The sequence below is a fragment of the Acanthopagrus latus genome, chromosome 2 (assembly GCF_904848185.1).
Source record: "Acanthopagrus latus isolate v.2019 chromosome 2, fAcaLat1.1, whole genome shotgun sequence".
In the NCBI taxonomy this organism is placed as follows: domain Eukaryota; kingdom Metazoa; phylum Chordata; class Actinopteri; order Spariformes; family Sparidae; genus Acanthopagrus; species Acanthopagrus latus.
The window spans coordinates 20,997,329-21,024,415 of NC_051040.1; the positions used below are offsets into that span (position 1 = coordinate 20,997,329).

Below are 27,087 nucleotides of genomic sequence, written 5' to 3' on the forward strand. Positions count from 1 at the left end.
CGAACACAGCCACGTGGCCGGTTCACTGACTCACTAATTAACTGACCGACCCACTAAATTTTCGACTCTTTGCTGACTGACTGATTGACTTGCTGTCTGCAGACTGACCGACTGATGGTTGCACTGACTCATCTGTCACCAGTTGTGTTTTCATCACTATGGGAAGGAAGCCTCGATATCAGCCCGGCTGTCTGACTGACAGGCACATTTCCATTTTTTCCCATTAGCTCTGATATGGAAAGAAATGGGAAGAAATGAAGAGTTATGAAAAGAGTCTGGGAAGAAATAGACTGGTTGCTGTATGTGTGTGAGGGTGTGTGTGTATATTTATTCTAATGGACGAGACCAACCATCCAGTCTGTTTCATCCTTATTGACTTAGTTCTATCTATCTTGTTGCATTTGTCTATAATGTACGATCAGTGTAGGAAGGATTGGGAACAAGCTGCTGATACTGAGCTGCTGCCTGATTTGCACATTGAATTTCTTACTCACATCTTTCCTCAACCTGGTCTCTCCTCTATCTACATCTGTACTTCATGACTGAAATGGACGTCATAGGTGAAACCAGTAAGTGATCAGAGCCATCTTTACCCAAACACATTAATTCAGTTATTATTTACTCGGCCCCCATACTGATGGATCTTGAGGCCTCTGGAGACTTGGATTATGCCGGATGAGCTGTATGGAGTTGCTTTTGCTTTTATTAATGTTTTAAAACAAGTCCCCATCTACTTCAGTTGTTTAGGAGATTTCTTTTTGACTCTGGGGCTCTCAGTAGACAAACATGATTTGAGCACCACTTCCTACTGAAATTAAGATCTTGTTCTGCCAGACCCAATGTTTTATCTGATACAATTCATCTATTTTGAGCACCGCTGCAGGATGCATGGGGGTGAGATCATGTATCCTATTGTGGCAATGTGAGATGATTTATTGTACTGATGATAATGTTGATCAAAGTCAACGTTTTAGTGCCGTACCAGCAGACTACAGAGCAACTACTTTCCTGGAAACCTCCTCAGTTCATCCTCTGCACACTGCCATACATTTAAATTTTTTTTTTTCCCAACCCTGACCCCAAGTCTTTAAACTTCAACTCTGGTACTAACTTACAAAAAAAGCATACTGCACATTGAACATGAACGCTGTTGATGATACCTAAGCCGTGCAGCATCACCTTCTTTTGCCAATGCAGATTGGTTAGTATTAGTTTTGTATTATGAGTAAGTGATGTGTAAGTGTATCGCATACATATGCTTGTGTGTCTGTATGTATGTGTGTGAGTGCAACCCTGTGTGCGTGCATGTAGTGACTCATAAACCACGGCAATGAAAGCTGAATGTGACAGCTGCTACATAATCAGATTACTACTGCTTCAATTTGGGCCTGTGTGTGTGTGTGTTAATGTCTGGTCATTTGGACAGGACCCAGCTCAGTCAGTATTGGTCGGACTGTCAGCGCATGTGGCCAGAACACATTCACTCATACTGATCCTGTTACCACCACTGTTCTTTAGATAGTCCAAAGACATGGCCTCTGCTGTGTGCTGTACACGTACACTACATGTTTTTAGGTGCAGGTTGGTTCACAGAAGGTATCTGAACCAGAACAGCAGAGCTTAAAAGGAAGCGTAGCGTGTCAGTGTGTCACACAGGCTGTGCTTTTACATATTCTGCTCCATTTAATGCAGGCACACCAGCCCTCTCATCTTTCCCTTTCATCTTTCAGTTTCTACATTCCTCCTCTCACTCTCCGACTCTTGTTGAATTCTCTGTGAAGCTAATTAATTTTGAAAAGGACATTTTTTTTATAGCAAAGTCCTCCAAATGCTTTTTGGCTTTCCCTTGGGGCTATCTTATCACGTCCAGATTCTCATTTTTCATGCATTAATGTAGATCTTTTTACATTTTGTCCTCTCAGTAACATAATTTCTTTTTTACTGCTGAGTCCAGCATCCAGACTTACTGTACACGTACACATAATTGAATTCTTGTCAGGGTGAAAATCACATACCTGCCTGTGCAGCAGATTAGTTTTCTTTACACAAAGCCAACATATATATATATTGATGATTTGGAGCTGGGTGCCTTTCTTCAAATGGTCTCAGCATTGTTAGATTTAATGCCAGCTACCTCCCAGCTGCCATGTCTGACCTGGAATACATCCTGCTGTCTGAAGCGGAAATTGAACCAGTGACCTCAGTCAAACTATATTTCTAGGCCAGCTAGTCGCCCACATGTGTGTTTTACCCCTGTGTGTGTCTCCAGTGTGGATATTGTGTCCACCACAAGGGCATTTTGTCACCTCCCAGCTGGTCTTATCAGAGTCTTGCAGAGCTACGAGGCGTTGCAAAGGTCATCCACACCACAGGAGGCAGCATCCACACTGCAGACTCCCCACAGCGCTATTTGCTCTGTCTCTTCGTCTCCTCGCGGCCCTCTAAAGATGGTTTGGAGCCTCTTTTCTTTGTTTTTCAGCGTTAGGGTTAGTGAGTGAAGGGACTCAGCTGAGGTCGGAGGTCATTATCACAGTCTCTAGGCCACAGTGACATTTCCTCTTTCCTTATTTCAATCTCTGTGCAAGGAATGAGGACAGAGAGTGACTAAGACAGACAGAGAGGAAGGATTGCACAGAATGTCCTCAACTTCCTCATTATCTCCTTGGCTGCTTATGCCCTCATGTAGAGCTGGCTCACCGTGCTTCATTACTGTAAGGAGACTATCTTAAGGGAGGAATGGCAGGCTTCCAGTTGGCTCTATCAACCTGTCAATCACTCTGGTCTAATCTTAGCTCTGCCCCTCAGTGCTGCCCATCATTTCCTGGCACCATGGAGCAGCGACCAGATTCTGCCTGCCTAATTCCCCTGAAATAGATAAGGACTTTAATGGATGGCCTACTCAATTATGCAATGATGTTTTGTTGTCTTGCGTGTTTTGCTGTGGCGCTCCAAACTGCGCCACTGTGGTTTGTCCTTTTTTTCACTCGTCTCTTCTGGAAATATAGATCGGCTCAACTGCTTCAGTGCATTTTTTTTAGACAAAATAAATACTAAACTTTCAAGACTTATTGTACATTAAAAAGCTGTATAAACTGCCCACCTTTTGTGATTTATTCTGCACAATACATATGTGATACTGAATGCTGTTGTGTACCTCATTGCTCCACACACACACACACAAACACACACACAGTGCTCTGCCACTCTGCCCGTCATTCTCTGCTGTTGTCACAGTAACCATCTCACCTTCCCTTCACAGTCCCGCCCTAATGAGACCACTGGAGGACAGAGAGAGAGAGAGAGAGAGAGAGAGAGAGAGAGAGAGAGAGAGAGAGATAGTGGCAAAGGGATGTAAGAGAGATGCAGACACAGAGAAACGCCAAGATGTATCACAGGGAAGATAGGCAGCATGTAGGCAGAATCGTCATTGTCTTGTATCTTCTTTTTGCATGCAAGAAAACCCTCTCCGTCGACTTGCCAGGATCCTTCAAGAAACAAAAAGCTCCTGCCCCGCCAGCAACATCCACTGATTACACTGCGTGCTCATGACCACACCACAAGTTCAGTTTGCTGCCTGGGCATTTCCATATAAATCCAATAACATTATCGTTAATAGATAATTACCCTGCACTGCATGATTTGTGACCGCAAACACAGATTAAAATTCAATTAAAGGTAAAAGTGTGCGTGGGTGCTGCCTGTTCGGCTTTGCTGAGTGGCTCCATTTAAACCCAATAAATCACATTCAGTGATTATATCTAATGTTCATGTGTGTCATAAGCCTGAACATGTGCACTCAGTTGATGGAAGCTGAATTAAACAGGGTTTTAACACCACAATGATATTGTATGATTTTGATAACAGCCTCACATCAAGGTTCACAAACAAATAGATACAGCAGATATAAAGAGAAAGATGGAATGAGGCAGAGCAGAGCAGCAGTATGATGTTAACATCTGTTCCTTTACGTACTTTTAAAGTCTCTCCATCTGCTGTGGCACCATAAAAGGTCTAAACGAAGTGTATGAGGCCCCTGGGCTCAGCACAGATTGCCAATTATACACCTCAACGTTTCAGGAGACCTTTAGTGGTTCAGACCTGAGTAGTTCATCTGGGAAAACACATCTGCCAAATGTTAATAGGCGGGCCTGTTGGATCGGAATATGAGTGTGTGCAACAGGTTAAGAGGCTCTCACTTGAATGCGTACAGTGTGTTCTAGTCAGGGAGCAAATGCAAGGAGCCATACAGTTTGTGCACAGTCTTGTCAAGTAGATGCGTGTGCCCGAGTTGTGTGTATGTGTTTGGCATGTGATGTCTGACTTGGCACTACCTGTACATTTTTTATTGGTGTTTTACTGGTTGTTATTGGCTATTAGCCCAGGTTCAATCGAGGCTCATTTGCATGGAGTGCTAAATGTTTGTGTCGTTAACTGACATCTCACTGGGACAGTCATTAACAGAGTTTCTAATGGCCTCACATTTAACCTTAACAATGCTTGACTAGCATCTAAACACCCTACACACACATAGACACACACACATAGCCCACAGGTACATTTCCCTTACACTCAGTTAATAGATAACTCAGATAACTGTTGTACCTGTTATGGCAGGATGACTTACATCCTTAAACATTTGTGTTGGTACACAATACTAATACTTGGGCCTGAGCAATGGTTTAATGAGTGGAGTGAAAACACCATTGTGCTAGTTTAGGTAAGTTCATTTTTGGCTCACTTGTGCTGTATTTATTAAGAACTTGGTCTGTAGGTGAACCAATGTTGTGGTAGAGCTAATTGCTAACAAGCTACCAAACCAGGAACTTGCCAGTGCTAGTCAATCATAATAGTTTTTCTTGAAAGCTGATTTGCCAATGGTCAGTTAGTTCACTAGGTGCTAGCTGCCAGTTAGCTGCATATAAATGCAGATACATTTTTTTAAAGAGCATGTCAAAGCTACGAGATTGCATTTCGATTGATGTGTTCCAGCTATTTTGCCCTCACCTCGACCATTAACCTGCATTAAAACAAGACCTTCTCAAACATGATTGGACAGTGCAACTCAAACAACAAACTGAAACCAGAATGAAAACCAAAATCATGTCCTTTGCCAAAAGATTCTGCATTCATATGCAGATATTTGTTTGTATAGATTAGTAACCTGTCAAAAGGCACTGTAACACTATTCATTCAACAGACATGTTTTTGTTTTATGTCTGTCTTGTAATTTTCTTCAAACTTTTTCTCTGTGGTGCAGCAGTTTATACTGACTGTATACTCAGAACATGGTTCATACCTACTACCTATTGTCATGTCACAGACACATGGTTGTATTATTGAGTTTTTATAAGTTGTCTCTTCATCCTTACATTGTCAGAGTAATGCACACTGAAATACACACAGACAGCACACAAACAATTCACACTCACATCATCTGTGTGATGAATGATGAATATCCTGACATTGCTCTAGCCTTTACAGTCCAGTTCATTCCCAATCAACTTCCCTTGTCAATATTTACTATCGTCTGCCTCCGTCGTTTCATCAGCTGCCTTTGCTGTGCTCTCGTTTCTCACCGTCAACTTAATTAGTCACATCTCTCGGTTTAATTACATCAAGTGGAAGGAAGTTGCAATCTCAAGTAGATCAAATTAAGCCCTATGCAAATCCTGAAGTGTCTCGTTGCTGCTGTCTATGGCAACAATGTCTCTATCTCCTTTATTTCTGTTGGGAGGAGTGACGTGAGGCTTGTCATCAGTCGCTAAATGAAATCTTACACTGGAAATCACTCCTATTAGGCTGGTTAAGTGGTTGACTGTCTGTTTAAGTTTCCACTGAGAAGTGACTAATCTCCCCTGTGTGTGTGGGCATGCGCACACGTGTGTGTGTCTGTATGAGAGAGAGCGGAACACAGAAAGACAAGAAGAGAGAGAAAATCAAGAAAAAGGCATGACATAGCTTGATTTTTTTTATTTGAGTTTTTTTTGTTAACACAATCGAAAATCATCCTCATCGCTATGATGCATCACTGAAATGTGGACTGACATCCAAGTGATTCAAATATTGTAAAAGGAGCTAGACATTTAAAAAAAAAAAACAAAAAAAAAAACCTGGAATATGAGTTGGTCTTTGAGGCTAGAAGTTGATGAAGATTAGAATGAGGCTAAAGTCATCAGTATTAAAACTAAACTTTTAAAATAAAAATTATATTAAATCTAGATTTGTGGCCAGATTTGCACATATATGTGTTCTAAGCAACAATAGAATTGACAACACCACGAACATGAAGCAATGCTAACCATACCTTCCTAATACCTACTTGAATTAATTAATTGATTCAAAAAACTGGTTAAACTGACAATCAGAGATGGGCACAAATACATCAGAAAGTACCTTGTTACAAATTAAACAAATTAAGTGTTTAATTGCCTCAATATGGGTTGGATTTTGTTGTGCCGGTAGTTGAGTAGCAACAGACAGGAGCAATGCAATTCAGTCATTGTGTTCTGGTCATGTAGCATGCAGTGGATATACCAAAAATCTTAAGCTGAAAACAGTTGTTTGATGCATCTGGAAAGGCTAGTGTGAACAGGGTGTTAAACCAAAACAGCAAATTGATAAAAACCAAAAGGCTCCTAACAGCCAAGGAGAACTGCAGCGTTGGGTGTAATTCTTTGTAGGTTTGTTCAAGGATTTATATTAAACATGTCCTGTAGAGCTAGACCTTCGTTAATACTCTAAGTCACCTTTTTACAAGTTGTCCTGATGGCACTGAAACTCAAGAAAAGTCCTGAATCTGTCACAGAACTTTTTGTACCACGATGTGTGAAATTGTGGCAGGAGCAAGCCAGTGTAACGTGACCTTTGCTTCATGTACACCATCCCAGAAAGCAGCCTTTAATTAATATGCCTTGGCGAATGAAAACTGTGACCTTGTGCCGTGCAGATTTCTCTCACCAGTCCCATCCACTCCATCATTAAAATTCCAGCCAGGGTCCTCTTCCTACCTCGCGAGCCCCTGCCCTTCCTCTCTTTCTCCCTCGCTCTCCTTTGCTTCCCATTCTTCTGTCCTCTCTCCACACACGAGAAATGCATAAACCATGTGAGCGCACACACGCAGCCTTGGCTGACAGTTATGAGAGGATAAAAGTGAATTTGGGAAGGGCAGCTGCTATGAGGATCGGCCCTAGCCATCATCCATGCCACGCTGTGCTGCATCTTAAAATGTTTCATGACACAGGCAGGGCATGCTGATAAAGATACTTTTAATCGTTCTTTTAAATGATGACATTTAGAATTTTGCTCTCTGTTTTGAAAAATATTCATTGTACTATAACTGATGACATTTTATATGAGGCTCTGTGACTTATCTCACTTGCACAAGGTGATGTTTGGATTTAATGTCTTCCTTATTGTGCAAATAAAGGAAAAAAGTTAAATGAGGAATGTGAATTTATCCAAATCAAAATATCAGTAGGCACAAAGACAGCTTCTGTGCGGTAGTTACTCTGGATTACATTTCATTTACCTTGCTATTATGGGACCAAAGTATACCATGTAAAGGACTGATAAATGTACTCATGGGACTTTAATCTTTTACACATGCTTTGCATTAATAAGGAGATCTTGTTCCTTGTTCATTTGAAGAGGCTGGTGTTCTGCTGGACACGTGGTCCTCTATGATACCTTGAAACAACTGGCTATTGTTCACTGGTAACCTGGATGATCCCTGAACATTAAATAATGCATTATGAGGCCAGCTGTACAAAGCACCTCAGGAGGTCTATGTATAACACACACCAGAGATGTGACCTAGAATAAAACTGGCTAACTGAGTTCAGCCATCCTTAACAACAACAAATTAATAATCATAAGAATAACAATCAAAGTCCTGAAAATAACCTAAAAATAAAAACAGTACGTAAGAAATACGATTCTGATTAAACAAGACATAACCAAGAATTTGGACTCTCATTGACCGTTATAGTATAAATATATGTATAATTATGTGCAAAATAACATAATTATCAGTATTATCTTTGTTCTGTTTAATACTTTGTTCCCCTGTTTATGTAAATTAGAGTAGAGAAGATACACATTTTTTATATGCAGTAATGCAACACAGACATGAATGTATCCGGGGCTACAAAAATACAGAGATTATGAATACTGCATGCTGCAGTACATTTTTTGGTTAGAAAAATTAATTAATCGGTCGACTTGCATACATAGTATTTGATCATCTCCACACATTTCTTAAAAAGTTAATATCATGGTCTTTTAATTAACTTAAAGTCATAAAAGATGTGCATGGAACCATAGAAAGCTCCTACTTAAGATGATGGTTTATATTATATTTAGTTAATTTATTCATAATCACATTACTCCACATATCTGTGCAATATATATCCAGTTTGTCCAATGCAGCCATATTGTCCTATATTAAATCTGATTTATTGTGCAATACCAATTTTTTAAGCATTAATTTGTTTATTCTTGTGCAATCACAGACATCCTTTTGCAACAACTACTTTCAAAGTATTGCAAATATTCTGATGTTTTTCTTCCAGCTGCATCAAAAGAGTGCAGTATACTGTACATGTTTTATAAATGATACATGAACAATAATATTTTACACTAAACGTGATGGCAATCAGTGGTCCACACAGTCTGATAAGAAAATTACATGGAATGTAATCAGTGATATAAATGCATCGAGGAACAGTATGATCAGCAATAAATCTTATTTTTATCTTACTATGGCAGTATAGTGGGTGAGGTAAAATCCTCTTTTCTTCTTGTGTAGTAGTGTAGCTCTGGTTGACACTAAATGGCTCCATTAATGATCAAATGGAGGTAATTTGTGTCACAATCTGACAGCAGTGACGGGCTGCATCTGGCTGCACCCACTCTGTGTATTCAGATGAGCCAGGAGGGGCTGAGGGAGGGGAGACAAGGAGGGAGGAAGGGGGGCAGACAGAGGAAGAGGAGAGAGAGCTTTCGAAGACAGCTGGTGATGTGCAGCTGTCTAGGAGGCTGGATTACTCCCTAAAGTCTGCCCTCGGAGAGAGAGAGGCAAGAGGGAGAAAGAAAAAGAGCGGAGAGAAAGAGAAATAAATAGAAATGAAGACTGAAACAGGGACAGAGGAGGAGAGGGATGATGACTGTGAAACAAAAAGGATTTGGGCAGCCAAAAGACGAGGAAAGCAGTACAGAACAAGAGAAAAAACAGATGAAAGTTATTGTGATGGAGGAGGAGAGTGAGAGAGATGGGAGAGAGAGAATGATGGGAAAGATCATCTGAGATAAACAGCAGACAGAGGAGAGATCAATGCTCAGCATCAAGTCCTGCAGATGATATTTATGCTTTATACTCTATATGCTATATACTATACTGCTTTATATTTATACTCTCAGCCTTTTGCATATAAATGTTTGGAAACATTTCAGTCAATTTACACCTTTTTACAAGAACACTTCAAGTAAATTATATTGGTTCTTTTTGAAAAAAAAAAAAAGTGAAATAGTCCAGGATATCACCCTTTATCATTATCATGAAATTAACTTTGTGTTGCCCTGTTGATACCAAGATATTCTCCTTTGTTACTTCACTATTGCAAAGTTGCAAAAAGAACGTCCTCTTTATCTGGCTGTTAATTTGAATGCATCATGTCGATAATGAAACGTAACACACAAATACACTAAACCATTGTTCTAGAGAAAATTAACCGTTGCAAGTTTGAAACAGTATATGAAATTGAGAGCTCATTCTTGACGATGGAAACAGTGAGCCTGGGAACCAGATAAATGTTCTGATTTCATGTTTTATTGAGTTACTTTTTGTGACTTTTTTCTTACAAGCTTACATTGAAACAAAAAGCAGTTGTAAAATGCTGGATATTTTTTTCTTGGTGACACAACCCAGGTGAAATGACTAGGGAAGTCCCTAGTGTGAATGCTCTATGGGTCGTACAATGCTGAAACCTAGATAGGCATACTAAAATCTGGCTAATGTCAGAGAGGTGTCACCAGGCCAGATTTGAAAAGTCACATTTCACATGTTTTGCAGCTCTGAGTGGTTATAAGTTTATACAATTATACCTGGAGTCATTTTGGTTTGTGCCCCATGGAAGAATGAAAGTGAACTGAGCGATTCCAGACTAATGCACATTTGCAAATCAATCTGGTGATGCCATGGTAGAAAACAGTTGTTTATAGTCCATTACACAATGTTTTGATTGTATCTTCCTCAGCAGATGGAGCAGATTTCCATTTTTACTCAGCTTTCTTAAGAATGTTCATCCCATGTTGGCTTAAAACGTTTAGTTTCGTATCCTATGATCTTCTTCAGCAAATGGATGTATCTTTGTTCTGCCTAACTTAACAATATGTAGGTAAATGTATACATTAACATCATGTACCAAAGACCAATACATTAAAACAATGTCTTTTTAGACTCCCTGTATTTATTTATTTATGTTCTGTTAAGGTATTTAGGTTTCCAGTCCTATATATCTGTAAAGGCTCCTAAATGCTGAATATGAAATGTGTATGGTCCTCAGTATTTGAGCCTTACCGTTCCTCTGCTGTGTATGCAAGGTTGTGTTTTCTTTGAACACTCGATGTCAGCAACTCAGAGAAAATGTCTTCCACAGACACACTTTGAACACTGGCCATGCATGAAGTCTGATTCTGAATATTACTCCCCACCATGTCACCAGGAAAAATTTCCTGTGCCTTTGTTGTCAGTTAAGATTTTGATTCTGATCAAAGTGAACATGATATCCTCTCCCGCTCGGAACATAACAGAAGAGTGTGCGAGGTCAGTACCGGCTGGAGATCAGTAGCAGATGCTGCCAAAGAGCAGGAACAGTAGCTAGCTGGCTGGCAGGCTGCTAAAATAATCAGTCTGTCTTCTGCCCATGTGTTCCCCTCAGACTGAACTAATATAGTTTTTGCTGGGTAATGATACCGAGACGCAAGCTCACATTCCCCCGTAATTGATCCTGCCGGCTACCGCCACACACTAACGAGCTAAACGAGGAGGAAAACCCTCCTAGCAACTGGAGGGTGAGAGAGGCTGAGGGAGAAGGAGAGAGGAGAGGGATGTTTTAGACAAGCAAATAAATGCAAGTGAGTCAAACTAAGGTAAAAGACGGAGGAAAGCTTCTAATACAAAGACAATGAGATTTTGATCCGTTGCTATGATGGCGGCATGCTGTAAGGAGATCAAAGCAGGTAGTGTAAAATGGTTGAAGAGTGCAGGAGCTGCTTGAGTATTCACTTTCTTTTTTCTCTCTATTCCAGAGAGAGAATGAGCAGAGAGAGGAAGAGAGAGAGAGAGAGAGAGAGAGAGAGAGAGAGAGAGAGAGAGAGAGCAGTGCGGACAGAGCACCAGTGCACGCTACCTCTTTCATCTTTGACAACATCCACAGGGGGATTGGGCTATTGTGAATTTGGAGTGAAATATTTCAAAGGGCTGTTGGAGTAGAGCTGGGGCTGGGCTTCTTGGCTTGGTTCAGGCTGTGTTTCAGAGAGATGAAACACACCTGGTTCCCAGCCTTCCCTCTGATTAGACAAGGTTTTGTAGCCGATGCCACGGGCACTCACTGATTAATCTTGTCTTTATTTAATGACCGACTGATAGGAACAGATAATATTCCTCAAGTACATTTGTATCTGGCAGAGCCATCAAAGGCAGAGCTTTTGTCTCAGAATGGACTTGTCTTTGTTAACCTTAAGCCTTTCATTTTTATTCATATTGCTTTGTGATAATCTGATTTTTGATCGGTTGAGCTCAGTGCCAGAGGTTGCATGATTACTTGATTATTGTTGATAGATGCTGAGCACATGATCAAGATGTTTTTCTGCAGAATATTACATTGTCGATATGCCTAAATACTAGACATCATCATACACTATACCTGGTCATGTTGTCTTCTGATACTGCAGAGCTCAATTCTAAACCCTCCTTTCTCTCTTCCTCTCTGTTTCATGCTTTCCTCATCCCTCTCTTGGAAACAGGTAAGTCTTATTGATATTCTGAAGTGAAAAATGTTGATTTGGTGTCCACAGAATGGGCCGATATCTGCACATTGTGAGAGCTGCACCGGTGGTTCTCCCTTGGCTCTTAATCAATATCTCTCAGATATACACTGCTAATACTGTAGCAAATGAGGGAAAAGAGACAAACGAGCTAAACTCAGCAAAGCGTAAACAATGCCCGTTCTGAAAGAGTGTGTGTGTGTAGGAGAGAAAAGCCCCATCTGTGTGCATGTATGTGTGTGTTTATGTATTTGTGTGTTTTTTTTTTTGGCGCGTGTGTATGCAAGCAATTGCGTGCATGCGCCTACTGTTGTCTGCCGAAACGGAGATGGAAGCTGCTGAATATTCATAGCGTCTGTGCACGGTTGGGGCCGAGAGATAAGACGTTTATGTTCTGGCAGCCGGAGAGGGAAAGAGTGTGTGTGTGTGTGTGTGTGTGTGTGTGTGTGTGTGTGTGTGTGTGTGTGTGTGTGTGTGTGTGTGTGTGTGTGTGTGTGTGTGTGTGTGAATGGGGGTGGGGGGCAATGGGCGCGGCGGAGATGTGTCGACATCAGTGGTTTAATGGTTTGAATCTAACTTGGGCCAATTAAAAGGCATGCCGCGTGCACCGGGGTGGGCTCCCATTCATTTCGGGGGAAATTGAGGTTGAAATGAGCCATTGTCGGGCCACGTGGCCACTGTGCATACTGAGCGGCAGGCCTGCAGTGGCTCTCCAAAACGGTGGATAGAGGACAGAGAAGAGTCTTTGACTGTGGACAAGGAGAGGCAGTGTTCGCTTTTGAGAGTGAGAGGAAGGAGAGAGAGAGGAAGGGAGATGCAGGAGCGAGGGATGGAGACAGATGCGGAGAGACAGAGGGAAAGAGGAAGAAGTAGGGAGAGAATGACAAGAGGCCGGAGAAGAAGGCGCAGAAAGAATGACAAGTGTATACGTAAATAAGAGAGAAATGGACAAAGAAAGTGGAGAGAGGCAGAGATGAAAGAGGAGGGGGGGTGTAAGAGATGTAAGATGACAGGGGGAAAGAGATGGAGAGCAGAGGGAGAGAGCCATATGGATGCATATAGATCCAGACCTTTCACTATGTATGGGGGTTGCCTGGCTGGTTGGTACAGTAGCTCTTGCCCTCTTGACGTCAGCTGGACAGAAGACTGTGGAAGTGCTGACTGAGCCCGAGGCGCGCACACACACACACACACGCACACACACACACACACACAAACACACACACACACACACACTCACAAACACAAACACACAGCACACACAAGTGAAAATGCCTGCCAAGACGGTCCCTGAAAATTGTACATCACAGCATATCAAGCAAACGTGTGTGTGCGTGCACACGTGTTTGTGTGTGTCGTAGACGACAAGCTCCAAACTAACAGATGCCCTATCAGATCCCATACATAGATAGCACGATTCCTGTCCATGCCGTCACTCTCTATCTTCAGCCTTTACAACATGGCTCCCAGATGAGCGCATGTTTCTGACTGCTAACAAGCCCCCTTGTCAAATAAAACAAGCTAACATTTTTTCATCATCATGAGTTCTTAGCATCCAAATCCAGATTTGAGCTGCCAGAGGCGATTATGTCACAACACTGTCCAATCGAGAAACATTCCCACACTGTTCGGTGTGTATCACTTCCTGTTTTGTCCCCCCCTTGGCCCCTGTGTGCCTGTGTGATTGGATGATAGCATGTATCCCTTTGAGGCTCAGTGCCACGTTGGCTGTGGAAGGAGTCCGCATACAACCTTTGGTTAATGTCAGACGTCACAGACTTTTATGTCACCCCCGGATGACAACATGACTTGACAGGAATCTTTAGTGACTTTTTTTTTCCTGGAGTGTGTGTGGTCTCCTTCACAGAGGAATGCAGGGCCTCATCAAGGATATTTCAGAGCAGTGGGGCTACATTAATTATCCTTGTTAGTTGTCTTGTTGGAGAAAGGGCAGTTGTACAAAAGCATCACCGACTGTGCTGTCATACGAGTGTATAGAGTGTGTGTGTGTGTGTGTGTGACCATGAAGACTACCATAAAGAGCACCAACAGAGGACAGCGGAGGTATCTAGGGTGATTTCATCGCCACTGCCAGACACACGCATCAGTATGAACTTTGAGCCTCTCAAAGGTTCTTGTTTTTATTCTTTTTGATATGCATCTCTTTGACGCAAGCCCGAGTCTGCCAGATACAAAGCACTTTGCTCAAAGCACAAACAAAGGCCTTCCATTATTGCGGTAGCACAGCTTTGAGTATGTTTGGTGAACAAAATGGACGCAGTGAAGTCTACCGAAGTTCACAAAAAAAAAAAAACAGCATTAATATTTCAAGCCTGGAAACTTTTGTAGAAGAGACTGAGGGCAGGAAGAGCAGACGTGACAGAAGAGAGCCTGAAAAAGGCAGATATTATATGAAAACTGAACATTTGGTCCAGTATAACAGTATGTATATTTTATTGATTTCCAGTGGGTCAAACTATCAAGAATGATAGGGCGTGATACAAATATGAGCTTTAGCCCTAGCTTAGAGCACAACAGAAAGTTCATACAAATAGATACACAGAAACAAGGGTAATCAGACATAATGAAGGCATAAGACCTACATGGTAATGTATATCGAGATCTCATCCATGCTAGACTGCTGCTCAAAACTGATTTTTTTGTCTGAATCCCAAACGAGTCCGAGAGTAACCCAGCCTGACATGAACCCAACTAGCTTTTTGTCTTTTTAAGTCTGAACTCAACTTGAGTCCCACATGATCCCGAGCATGTTTTCTTCCTGAAAAGTAACAAATAGCCTCTGTTTTGCATCCAAAATGTTGTCACATATCACGTATCACTTATTGTTATGCTATATTTATTATTTTTTGCACTATATTTTCACTAAAAGAACTTGAAAGCACCATGTCAATTGATGCGATCGACATGGACCTTGGCACGGACAGGTTTTCAGCTCATAGGGACTTGATCTAACATATTGTGCAGTATGTGTGTCTTCTGTTTCCCGTTTTTCCTTCCACATTTGTCTGACCTGCTTTTTCTCTCTGCAAACACTGACTTTCATTAATGCCTACATATGAAGCAACAAACACCCTAGTGCTCGCAATCCTGCCATGTCTTCCCCTCTCCCTGACATCCCTGTGACCTGCTATCTCAGGTAAATTAGGGCCTGAGGCGAGTGTGGGTTTCTGACCTTTTCCTTGCTTCACTGAGTCATTTCGCATAAAGAGCACTGCCGGTGTTGTGAGATGACTTTTATTGTCCCTACTGTTGGTTAATATTGAAGCACAGACATGATCATTTTGCTAGAGGCCGTGTCTGTCCGAAGTGTGATATGCAGTTATGTGGGTTATGTCAAGCTGCCATGCACTGTTGGAATCATTTAGCCTGGATTCTTAACAGGATTATTTGCTGTTGTTTCACTCTTTTGTTGATCAGTAGTATGTACCTATGATATTATTGATGCAAAGATTTTTTATGAAACAAATACATTTTGTATCTTTTTATTGTTAACAGCGATAGAGAGATTATTCAGCGAGGAAAAAACAACAACAACAAAAAAAGGAACAAAAACATTATTTTAATGTTTTATCCTGACAAACTGCCTACTAGCTTATGCAACCCCTGGTTAGAAAATCTCAATTAACAGATAAATGTAAAACAATCTTAGCACAATTTTGCATCACAGCTAGTGTGATGTGATATTAATAGGACTGCATAAATGCTGACCTTTTTCGGAAGCTTTTAAAAGGGCAGCCATCAATAATGCCACATTCTCCCATCTCATCGTAATTTATGACAAATGCCATCAATACTTTTCATAGCATGTCTTTCTTCAATAAAACAATCGATAGATAGATTTATATCCTGTTCTTAGGGTACTTTATGGCACTTTGACAAAGGTGTACAGTGGTGGAGCGTAAACTGCCACAACTTGAAATTTGTGATGTTAACCTCATCATGTTACAGAGAATTTCATACCAAGTGTGGCTCTGTTTTTAATTTATACTGGTTTTTGTTTGCCTTGTGATGCCCACTGACTGGATACATAATTTATTCACCCATGAGTTGAGATTATACCAAGCCTCTGAGACAGGAGAGCATCTGTACTCACCGAGGAATCAAAGCTATTTTCCATTTGTTGTTGACATGGATTTGAAAAAAATGAAAGATTGTGTTGTGTATTCCAGAAGATTGACCCATAGCTTGATACTAGAGATATTTGAGCATGAGTGTGCGGTTGGATCGATGGTATTGTGATATTGTTGTAGCTTGTGTGTGTTTGTGTCTGTGTGTGTCTGTGTGTGTGTGTGTGTGTGTGTGTGTGTGTGTGTGTGTGCGTGCATGCGTGTGTGTGTGTGTGTGTGTATGTGTCTGTAAAGACAAAGATGTCTGCTCCTGAATCTTTCCTGCACTTGCTGACAGGTGGGCTTAACAGGCATGTTTTCTTGAAGCCAGGAGCAGAGAGTGCTGTTTCAGTTTCCGATATGAGTTTCCAACATAAGTCAAATACATTTAATGTATGGCTAAGATACGCATTTGTGGAATCACAATTTTGATTTTAAGTCAATAATTGAACAAAATGGGCTTTCACTCTTGATTTGCTAGATTACAAAAATACTAATATGACAGTTACACCTCACTTGATACAATGAGGCCATGGAAAATGTACGTGTAAAAGAAAAACAATGATCTCTGATCCATACAAACAGTACTTGATAGTCCAACAATGGCAGAAAGTAAAGTTTAAATCAAAAATTGCATTCAATTGTAAACCTGAACCCAAAAGGCAAAACAAAGAAATCTCATTTTGTGAGAATTGTGACAGCCCTATTCTTTCTTTCATTTATACAATTACTTTCCCACATAGCTAATTTAATTAATTTAATTAATTTTGTTGTTTAATGGAGGCTGGAAAACACCTTTTGGACACACTAGCGCCTGTTATGAGTGTGGATCAGAACAGTCTTGCCCATTCAGATGTGATTGTTGTATTACTGCATTCACTGCACCATCATGTCCATACTGTGATTGTTCAGAACAAATACATGTACAGTTAGACCCTTCCAACTGAAAGAAAAATAGAGTATGAAGCACACAGCTCAGGTTTCATACAGTATTAAAATGCTTAGTGCATATAGAACATTATTACACTGAAAGTGCGATTTTGGTAAGAAGCTGCGATTTCTCAGAAGCCTTACAGCTTACTCTGCACAGCTACATCTTGCATAAATCGCTAATGTGGATTCCTTTCAGAAAAATGCTCGATGTGATGGATTAGAGGGTCAAGATCTTGGCATTGGTTGTCTCCCCAGCAACGGGTGAGGCCTGAGGTCTTGTCTCATTAGTGCATTTTTTACCATTGCTGCCGTGCACCCTTGCAGTTAATATAAGGACGCTGAGTGCTTCAGTTGTGTCATTGTCAGAGTTTTGTGAGTCCACCAGTCCACATCTCAGTGTTGGAGCTGAATGCAGTTGGCAACAGTTCTCAGTCATGACAATAATTTACAGTAGCTACTGGATAAAACACACATTTTGTTCTGATTTGCTGCTCATGTGTTTGTGTCCACTGTAATACAGTAGAAACTGTTTCTTGTGTGTATATAGTGTGTCCAGTAACACTGCAGCGCATCCAGGTGCAGTCTATCTTTATTATACTGTATGTGAATATCAGTATGTCATAGTATGTGTGCTTTAGACGGTGCAGAGCAACCTAAGGAATCGATTATTGAGGGGGCCTGACAGCTCTTCTCGCCGGATGCGGGAGAATACATACTGTAGCGAGGGAGCGCCATCAGTTGCCCTGACAACACCAGCGCCTGTCAACACCTCCGTCTTAATAGTGACAAATTGTACTTATTACATCAGCGTTAATTCCCCCCGATCTCCCTCAGATGAAGATACTTAGCCCCGCGCTGATCAAATTGTGTCAGCATAATTACTGGGAACAGAACCCTATTAAAAACCAGGGCCTCAGACGCACTGTCCAGACTCATCCACAGGCCTATCACTCAACATGCATCTCTGCGTAGGAAGTAAGGGGGGGGGGGGGGGGGGTTAGAGGGTAGAGGAAGGCAGGGAGATGGGAAAATGAGGGGGATGAGGAAGGAGGGAGGGTGAATGCTATACTCAGGCAGTTGTATGCACAAAGCCTGCTCGAGTCGTCCACCTTTAACATTTTCTGACAGGTGCACTAGTGCTGCATCCTCAAGAGAAATGCTTCAAAAGGTAACTGAGGAATGTTCAAACAACTTATCAAACTTTCTTAACCAAAAACTATGGCAATAAGTTGATGAGCACGTTGTATATGTCCTCCTACCAGCAAAAATAATCATATTTGATTACAAAAGCAGCAGCTATTGTCACTACTGGAGACCTTTAAAGCAGAATTAATCAATATGTATTTTATATTAACATGACTACTTCAGCAGTGGCTACTGAATATAAAAGTGGTTGCCGGTAGTGATTAGCCCACAATGAATTATCACCCAACTATTTCATTTCTTTTCCATTCTCTTGCATTTTAGTCTCATTCAGCTCATTGTTTTGTGAACATTTTGGTTCACTCTTGCCACTTGTTGTTATTCAGCTCCAGCAGGTAGAACTCGGCAATTGACCGAGAATTATTTTCAATTCTCAACAGTTATGTGAACTATAATGAATAGAGAGGAAACGGTTATTGTGCCACATTCTGTTTCTTAAAGATACTGTCGGATAAGAGAGTTGCATTTCAGCATTTCTTTCTCACATTTTAATATAATAATTTAAAATGACAGCTTAATAAATGTTATGCTTTAAATACATTGTTATGTTTATATTATTATTATTATTATTATTATTATTATTGTTGTTGTTGTTGTTGTTGTTATTTATATCTAAAGTTAAAGGAAATCCACTGTTAGTTCAATAAGTACATGTTGTTCCAAAGTAAATAATCATGAACTCATGTCATTGTCCGAACCACTTATCCCTTTCCATGGGGTTGCAGGGTGTTGCTGCTGGAGCCAATCCCAGCCTTGTCTCAGGGCGAAGGCAGGGTACTCCCTGGACTAGGGAGCAATATCAGGTTCAGTGTCTCGCTCAAGGACACTTCGACATGCAGCTCAGCCCTGCCCGGAGCTGGGATTTGAACCAGTGACCTTCCAATCACTAGTCGACCTGCTCTACCCGCTGAGCTACAGCCGCCCCATAATCATGAACTCAAATAACTTAATAGATATGATTATGATGAAAATCATATCATACATGAAGACTAGCTAAGCAGAGCATTTAGCAACTAGAGGCCCAGATATTTCCTTCAGGGATTGGTGAAGACCAAAACCAGAGCTAAAAGATAAAGTTAAAAGGTAATTTTATATCAATGATTTTGAAGGTTATAGCTATTATTGTAAGTGTTACTGTGTGCGTTGTATTACTAGTCGATTGTGTAAGTAATTAATTAAATAATAATTATTGTGATCATTATTAATTGCCTTCTATCAGAATGTGTAACACAAGAAAACTATACTGTAAGGTGTGTTAATATTGCTAAAATGGGATTCTCTTTTTCCCCAGAGTTAGAGGAAATCATTGTTTGATAGAACAATTTCATTTATCCGACGGAGAGAGGCGTTTTATTGTGAAGTCAGATGAGGAAACACGGGGTCCCTCGGGGGAGAAGTCAGTAAATGTGGACTATACAAAAAACAAATGATTAAAATTTGAAATTTCATTAAAGCTTCAGCCTAGTTTTACAATAACTGCAATTACCATAAGCAATTTTCACAGCTCTATAGATATGGATTTAGCGTTGCCAGTAGCTCAACAGTGAATTAAGTCTCTCTCTCTCTCTCGCTCTCACTCTCTCAGTGTGTTGGTCCTGAATGGCGCTGGAATGGAATTCACAAATTAGTGTCGTCTGATGGAAATGTGCTAATTGCTGTTGTTAAGCTGCTGCAATAATTAGGTTATGATGGCAGACTGCTACACATGTTGTATACACACACGCACAGACACACTCACGCACAGACACATGCACGCACGCACGCACGCACACACACACACATACACACACAAACGAGCCGGCCAAAGCCAACATCCTCTCTCCAGTATGGTTGAAATAGAAGGCTAGATTTAATTACTCATTTTACTATCCATCTGTGAGTGTAATTTTCCAGACATAGAGTCAAACACAGAGTGCAACAGTTGAGATCAGTTTCTCCTACTGTGGGTTAGAGACATAAGTGATTAGATTATTTGGCAAAATAAGAAAGAAGAAAAGACAAAGCATTAAGGCAGGAGGATACAGGTTAGTGTGTTATGATTTTCAGCAGATGACCATTTATTGCAATCGGTGGGCTTATTTGAACATCTCTTTTGAGCCCAAACATTGTCTTCTTTGTGTACAGTGTAACCAGTGTACAATGAATACTGTAGCCCTATGTGAATTAAACAACAGGATTTAAAATACGTCTGTCTCATCAGACCTTCAGGGTTTCCACACATGTAAACATCAAATTTGAAGGCTTTTCGGTGACTTTTAAGGCACAATTCCTTCAAATTCAGGGCCTAAAAAACAGTATAGTTTGGACAGAGATAAAGGTAAATTACTGTTACAACACTGAGAATATCATAAGAACTTCAATTCATAGTCTTGCAAAAAACATTTAAATTCAAGCACTTCCACCATGTCACCATGACCCATGTCTAGAAATGCTGGTCATTATGTGCCACTCAGCCATAAATATTCTAAGCTAAAACAAGCTATATATACAGTAGGTGTGAAACATAGGCAGTTTTGTAAATACGTAATACCTTGTATGAATGCCAAAATTGGTGCTGAATGTCCATTTGGTGTCAATTAGTTCATTGTCTAAGTTTGCTTGTGATCATGAGAATCTAAGTGGTAATGTTATCATCTTTCAACAGCAGTAAATAAACAAATACCTTCAGCATTTTTAATCTCATATAAATACTAAAATATTATGGGCTAAAAACACATTCTTAGATGCACCATTATTCTCTCTTGAAAGATTATGTCTCGGATAAACACTATTACTCAGTTTACTCCGATTATGCCCAATTTTCATCATTAAGGTGACCTGTAACAATTTTGTAAGACCAAGCTATATGTTCCTTACAGATTAACCAATAGGATGGTGACATTTAACAGACATGAACATGTTCATGTTTAAAGCTGGGGTACCTCTTAAGTTTTGTTATAGATGGCTGAGTGTCAGAAAATGTATCTCTCTATTTAAATTGTGGATCATTAAAAATGTGCTTTGTCTTAAAAGTAGCAGTCATAAAGTAGTAAGAAAACACAAGTATAGATTTCAAAATCTTTGCTGCATTGTAGCCCTCTAAATTGGGACTGAATCGTGATGGGCCTAGAGATTCCCACCAGCAGTAATCACTGATCGCATTAAATGGGAGTCAGATACTTTCTCAGTAACATGCTGGTAGCATTTGACAGTCAGAATCGGGAACATTTGTGACTTTCATAAACCAACAGTGCAAGGGGAGGATCTAGTTGTGCGTGAACAGAGAGCACAGTATCTGAGGCTGTGGGAGTTGGCCTGTTGTTGTTGTACCCTGCGGCCTGCTGAGTGTGTCTTTCTCTAATTGTCTTTTGTCTTGTTTTCTCACTAAACTAGCCTGGCGATTGGTTACATAACTGGGGTTTAAACGTCAATTAATCAAAAACCCCATCACCAGGGTGCGCACCAGGTGTAAAAGATATTAAACCAGAACTACTTGCTCGACACTTAATGTGGACAAAAAACATGAGGAATCAGGTGAAATATGCTGGTTGCTTTACGGCAAACTGAACTGAAAAATCACCTTAAACCCATTTGCGTTGTTCTGATGCTGCTATCCTGACATTCTTCAATGCACAGACCTGCTTAGCAACATGCTGTTTAATGGCTCTGGGCTTCAGCAGAGATTACTGGATTGCTAACCTCATCAAAGGCATCAACAACCCCCAGACTCTTTAACCTTGGAGACCTGACTCTCCTTTTCAGCAGTTTTTGCGATGTGTGTATGCCTGTGTGTGCGTGCCTGCAGCCAGGCTTAGCCAGCTACTATACATTAATGTAAAATTAATCCTCTCTCCACGCGCTCTTGTACAGGGGTGCCCTCCCGTCGGGACATAAACCGTCTCTTCACTCAGGTTATCCGGTGCGGTTGTTTTAGCATGTATGATGTAGCCCATGGCTTTGCACTCCACGTTGGATATTGTTGTTGGCAAACATGCATTGCAGGGCTATCATCTATCAGTCATTCCTATTTTATTTTTTTTTCACAAGTTTGTTCTTCAGAAATGTGTGGAAATATTTACCAAACTGCATTTTAAACCCTGATTCTGAATTATGATGGGTGTCCTGCAGTAATATCCAATCTATTCCCTCCAAGTTCATTTATTTACAATAAAATTTTCATTCAGACTAAGGCATTTTGCGATATAGTCATTTAACTTATAATAGGAAGAAAAGTAATGACATTTTTCATAAAACATTGTCACATATTAGTTAAATCTTTATTTTTTGCATTATCACCTTTGTGTCTACTAAATCACTCCAGATAACTCAATACACAGTGGCAATCTGACCAATTGTCAGGAGCAAGTAAGAAATGGTGGGCTGGGGTGGGGGTGGGGGGTATGATTTATTAAAATGACATCTTTCACTTCTTTATTAAATATGAATTCTTCATCTCATGGCAGTTGGACATTTTTTGCATGGATTACAACGCACAAATTATTTATAACAAATGAAAACCCATTTTTAATTTAAAACGTTGGTGGTATAACACAACAGTCACTGCATTTCACTCTGTCCGCCCGTTTATACCCAACTGGATGCTTTGGTGTCTCATTTTAACAGTGGTGAAAAATAATTGACTATAAGACTCACTTTACTAATATTCACATTTGTTGTTGATGCACCAGTTATTCTTAGTCATAAGAAAATTGAGTGGAAAGAATTTTTCAGTTCAAACACTTATGATACACTTTTTAATGGAAAGACACAAAGTGTCTTATTGATCCAAAAAGCTTTTAGTGGGGGCAGTTATTTACCCCAAAAGCGTCTCTGTTTACGTGGCCTTTATAATTTATTCTTATTACATAATATTGTTTTCTTTGTTGGCTTTTCATTTTATCTTTTTCTGGTTTGTCCATATTAATTTTGTTCAACTATTACTTCCTAACTATAATGTATTTTTTTTACACCAAAATTACCATAAACCATATGCAGGATTTTTAACATCCAGTAAACCTGAAAAAAAAAATTAAAGTAAATAGGCTATTGACTACATTCCCTTTGTCTTGTTCAATGTCAAGAATGCACCCGAAAATGGGATAGTAGTTACAGCACTGATGCAAAAACTTTTTACATGCCAACATCTGGAAAAGGGTTGAAAATTAGCATGCCCACCCAGATGTGATGTTTCCATCAATAAATACCCAGTGAGAAAAAACCCAGATGTTTTCTTTTTACTTCTATCAATTATAGGACATTTAGTTATTTCAATATTTAAATGAGTTTGAATTTTGTAGTACACAACATTTCATTTATTTAGTAAGTAACTAAATGTGTTGCTCTGGGGTCAGTGTCTAGGTAAAGGAAGGTGTTTACTTGGTGTGGGCGTTCAAGACTGCAGGATTTCATTGCAGTGTTTTGAAACAGCCAGCCACTGTTTTAGCATTCAGGACACAGAGGGAGAGACAGAGAGGGGGAGAAAATGAGAGACCAAGCAGTGGAGAGAGAAGAAGCAGAGGAGGAAGTCGAATGAGCCAAACAGGAACACAGAGGTTTCTGAGGCTGAATAAGAGACAGAGACTCTCTTAGCATTCCAGCTCTGATGCCAAAACTTTCACTGAACCAAGGGTGCCTTCTTCACTGGGGCTTCAATGGCAGCTCTGTCATTTACTTGTATTCCTAAAATCTATTCACACAGCAGGTGCTTTGAGAGAAAGAGATTTTTATAGGTGATTTTACAGGTGCTGAAAGCTTCTTCATTTGACCTGGATTTAATAGTATTAGTGCAAGTATTTGCAATCTAATCTGCATTTCTTTATGCTGTAATCATAGCCTGTACCCTATTGATGTCAAAACAACTGGGATATGTTTGGGTTTTCTGAGCAATTTTGTTTAAACTCACAGGAAGATAAAACACTGTTTGGGCAGATGATGGCACACTAAAAGCAACTTTATATTTTAATGCCTAACTCATTAGTTATATGATGCAGAATTGATTTTTAACTGCCACAGGTCAAATCCACTGCAGCTTTTGTTTTTCATGATTATTTTCCCACCAGTTTCATGCAAAATCCATTTTCATTGTTTTTCCCACCAAGTTATCAGCCTCACCTTGAAATTTTAGATAAGACATACTGCCTACTTAATAGCAGTGCTGAAATCCATATTGATTGTCTGTGAGTCTGACACACATAAACGGTGATTGTGAAGACATGCAAAGATGCAGGGCGAAGTGGAGTTGCAGTGGAATTAAGTGTATTTTACAAGACAAACTGAGCATGCATGTTTGTACTTATTGGGGTGCTGGGGTTGTACTTCACTTCACACAGCTAATGACATAGCTGTGCTGTTGGGAAAAATATAAGAGTAGGTTTGATAAGCACCTTGTTTCAGTCTTTTACATTATTTTGTCATGGGGGAATTTTAATTCTGTCTGCCAATTTTAACACATTCTCATAGCTAAATAACTGAATTGGTTGTTTGTCAGCTTCACCCCAAATGAGATATATCACTGTTTCCAAAAACACTTGCAGTGTAACAACGGCACACATACTGAAATTTCATCATAAAGTTGCCGTGTGGTTAGGTTTAGGCAGGAAAAATGTTTAGGTTTAGGAAAACATTGTGCTTTGGGTTTCCATTCATTACTTCCACTACTACCATTGATTTACATATGCTACATATAACTGTAATAACTAAAGGTGACTGAAGGTTTACTCACTGTTTTCGTTTTCATGAATTCACCAAAAATATTGTTAATTTTGAAGTCGCAGTTTGTACAAACTGCTTCTGTCTCCTGGTGTTAAGTGTCATGTTGTTCGTCCATTACTGTCCTGTGGCATCAGACAGAGCTGTATTCACTGATTTAAAGAGTGTTGCTGTAGTCTGACCATTAGCATGTCTTTTATTGATTTCTGAGTCATCATGTTAATTAAATGGATCCAAGTGAGAGCCACAGTGTCTGCAATCACCCAATTATCTGCTAACTACACTAGCTCACTATGAGGCCTACGATATGCTCAGTTCAGTGTGTAAAAACAGTGCATATACGCAAATATATATAGCTCTTTATTACATATGAGTAATCACGTAAGCAGTTGGACAGATGGATTAACAATAGGTCTTTCTTGGTTTGATCTGCGGAATAATCACAGCACTCATTTCAGTTTCTCTGCATGTAGCCGTGCAGCCCCGAGGAGCTCTGCGGTGGAGAGTTCAGTCCTGCGATCTGACCTCAATCAGCTCAGATTAAAGCTGCGATCAGACGACTGGCCCCCCGTGCCCTGCTTCGCGATGCAACGTACCCCCAACTCAGAGCAGGCAGAAATGAGTCCAACACATTGTTCGCTCCTCTGATATTAGCATCGCTGGAGTCATACACTCTAATGTTTTGTAGTACTATAGGATTGTGTCACCAAACCGTCAATAGTAGTATCTTTCTGTGAGCAGACAAAGGATAGGGCCGTTGAAAGACTGTGTATCCAGCTGTAACAGCGCACCAATGACATTTTCTTAAGTAATATCTGAGCAGAAAACCACTGGATAGAAGGTGTGCTTTTTCAACAGTCAGCCTATGATGGCTATCTTTTTTTTTTCATTTTAATTTCATTTGTGAACTGACTGAGAGTTGAAGTGGGCCAGAGTTACCACACAGACCTAGAACATCCATAAGCCCATTTATCATCTCTCTATCTCTGCTGACCCGACTAGAACTGGGTCCCTCCTCACCGTCTGACTCACAGAGTACTGAGGGCCAGTCCCACCTTCCTCTTTAAACAATAACAACTTTGACTCACCAACATGCCCTTTAGAGAAGAAATTACTCTCTTTACCAGACATTTTCAGTTTATTACAATCAGTAAGTGACATACATGTAGTGTAACATCAGTCTTGCTTTCAGTGGTTCTCTTGTAGGACAGAATATGGTTCCTCTTGTTGAAAAATTCAGCCTTTTCACTTATCTTTTGAAATAGCTCAACAGCTACTGGATGAACTGACACAACTGACACTGCCACAATTTTTTTTACTACATTTATGGTTCTCAAATGAATCCTAATGACATTTCCATAAGGTTCGCATATGCAAATTTGATTTAAATGTTTAAATAACTGTTTAATTGATTGCAGTGATATTTAGTGTACACATTCATGTTCCTCTGAGAATAAATTGTCACAGCTGTGAAACAAAAGTGTTCAAAAAGAAGAGTAACACTATACAAATAGTAAAAAGGCAACCACATGGACTGATGAAAGATCCATAAAGTCTTACAACTGTGCTGGATTATTCATATGGTATTAACATATATATTATTAACACAATAGTGGGACATCCAGATGCTAAAAGAAATTGCTTTACTTTTGGTAACATGCCAGAAATATCAACCCCTTGCGACCACACTTGTCTACAGTTGTTTTTTCTGCATGGGCAATTGGAATAAACACACTGGCAGTTTAAAACTAATTCACTCTAGTTACTGAGCTGCAGATTGTCAGCGAAGATCTGACCAGCTCGCCTCTCATTTAAATCACAGTGACTTCAGAGTGTCTGTTGGCAGCGAGGATGCTGTGACACTAGCTCATCTGTACGTCGAGGCTTATTTAGCCTGCTGAGAGTGAGAGCCCGCTGTTCGTATTAGATTCTGTCTCTGGCAAAGCGGGGATGATTAGATAAAGTGTGTCTGGTGGAGTGGAGCACTTTTTCACTTTACAGTAGCGCTGCCTGTGAATGAATGGAGGGAAAGGCTCAACTCTCTGACAATAACACAGAAATCTCTGTCCAGAGGATTTGTAATGCATCTGGG

The 27,087-nt window shown here is 40.2% G+C and overlaps 1 protein-coding gene across 5 annotated transcripts in view; it reads left to right on the plus strand.

The window, feature by feature from the left end:
* Positions 1–27,087, plus strand: part of dscamb (Down syndrome cell adhesion molecule b) — a 127,003-nt gene that overhangs the window by 47,601 nt on the left and 52,315 nt on the right. The window lies entirely within an intron of this gene.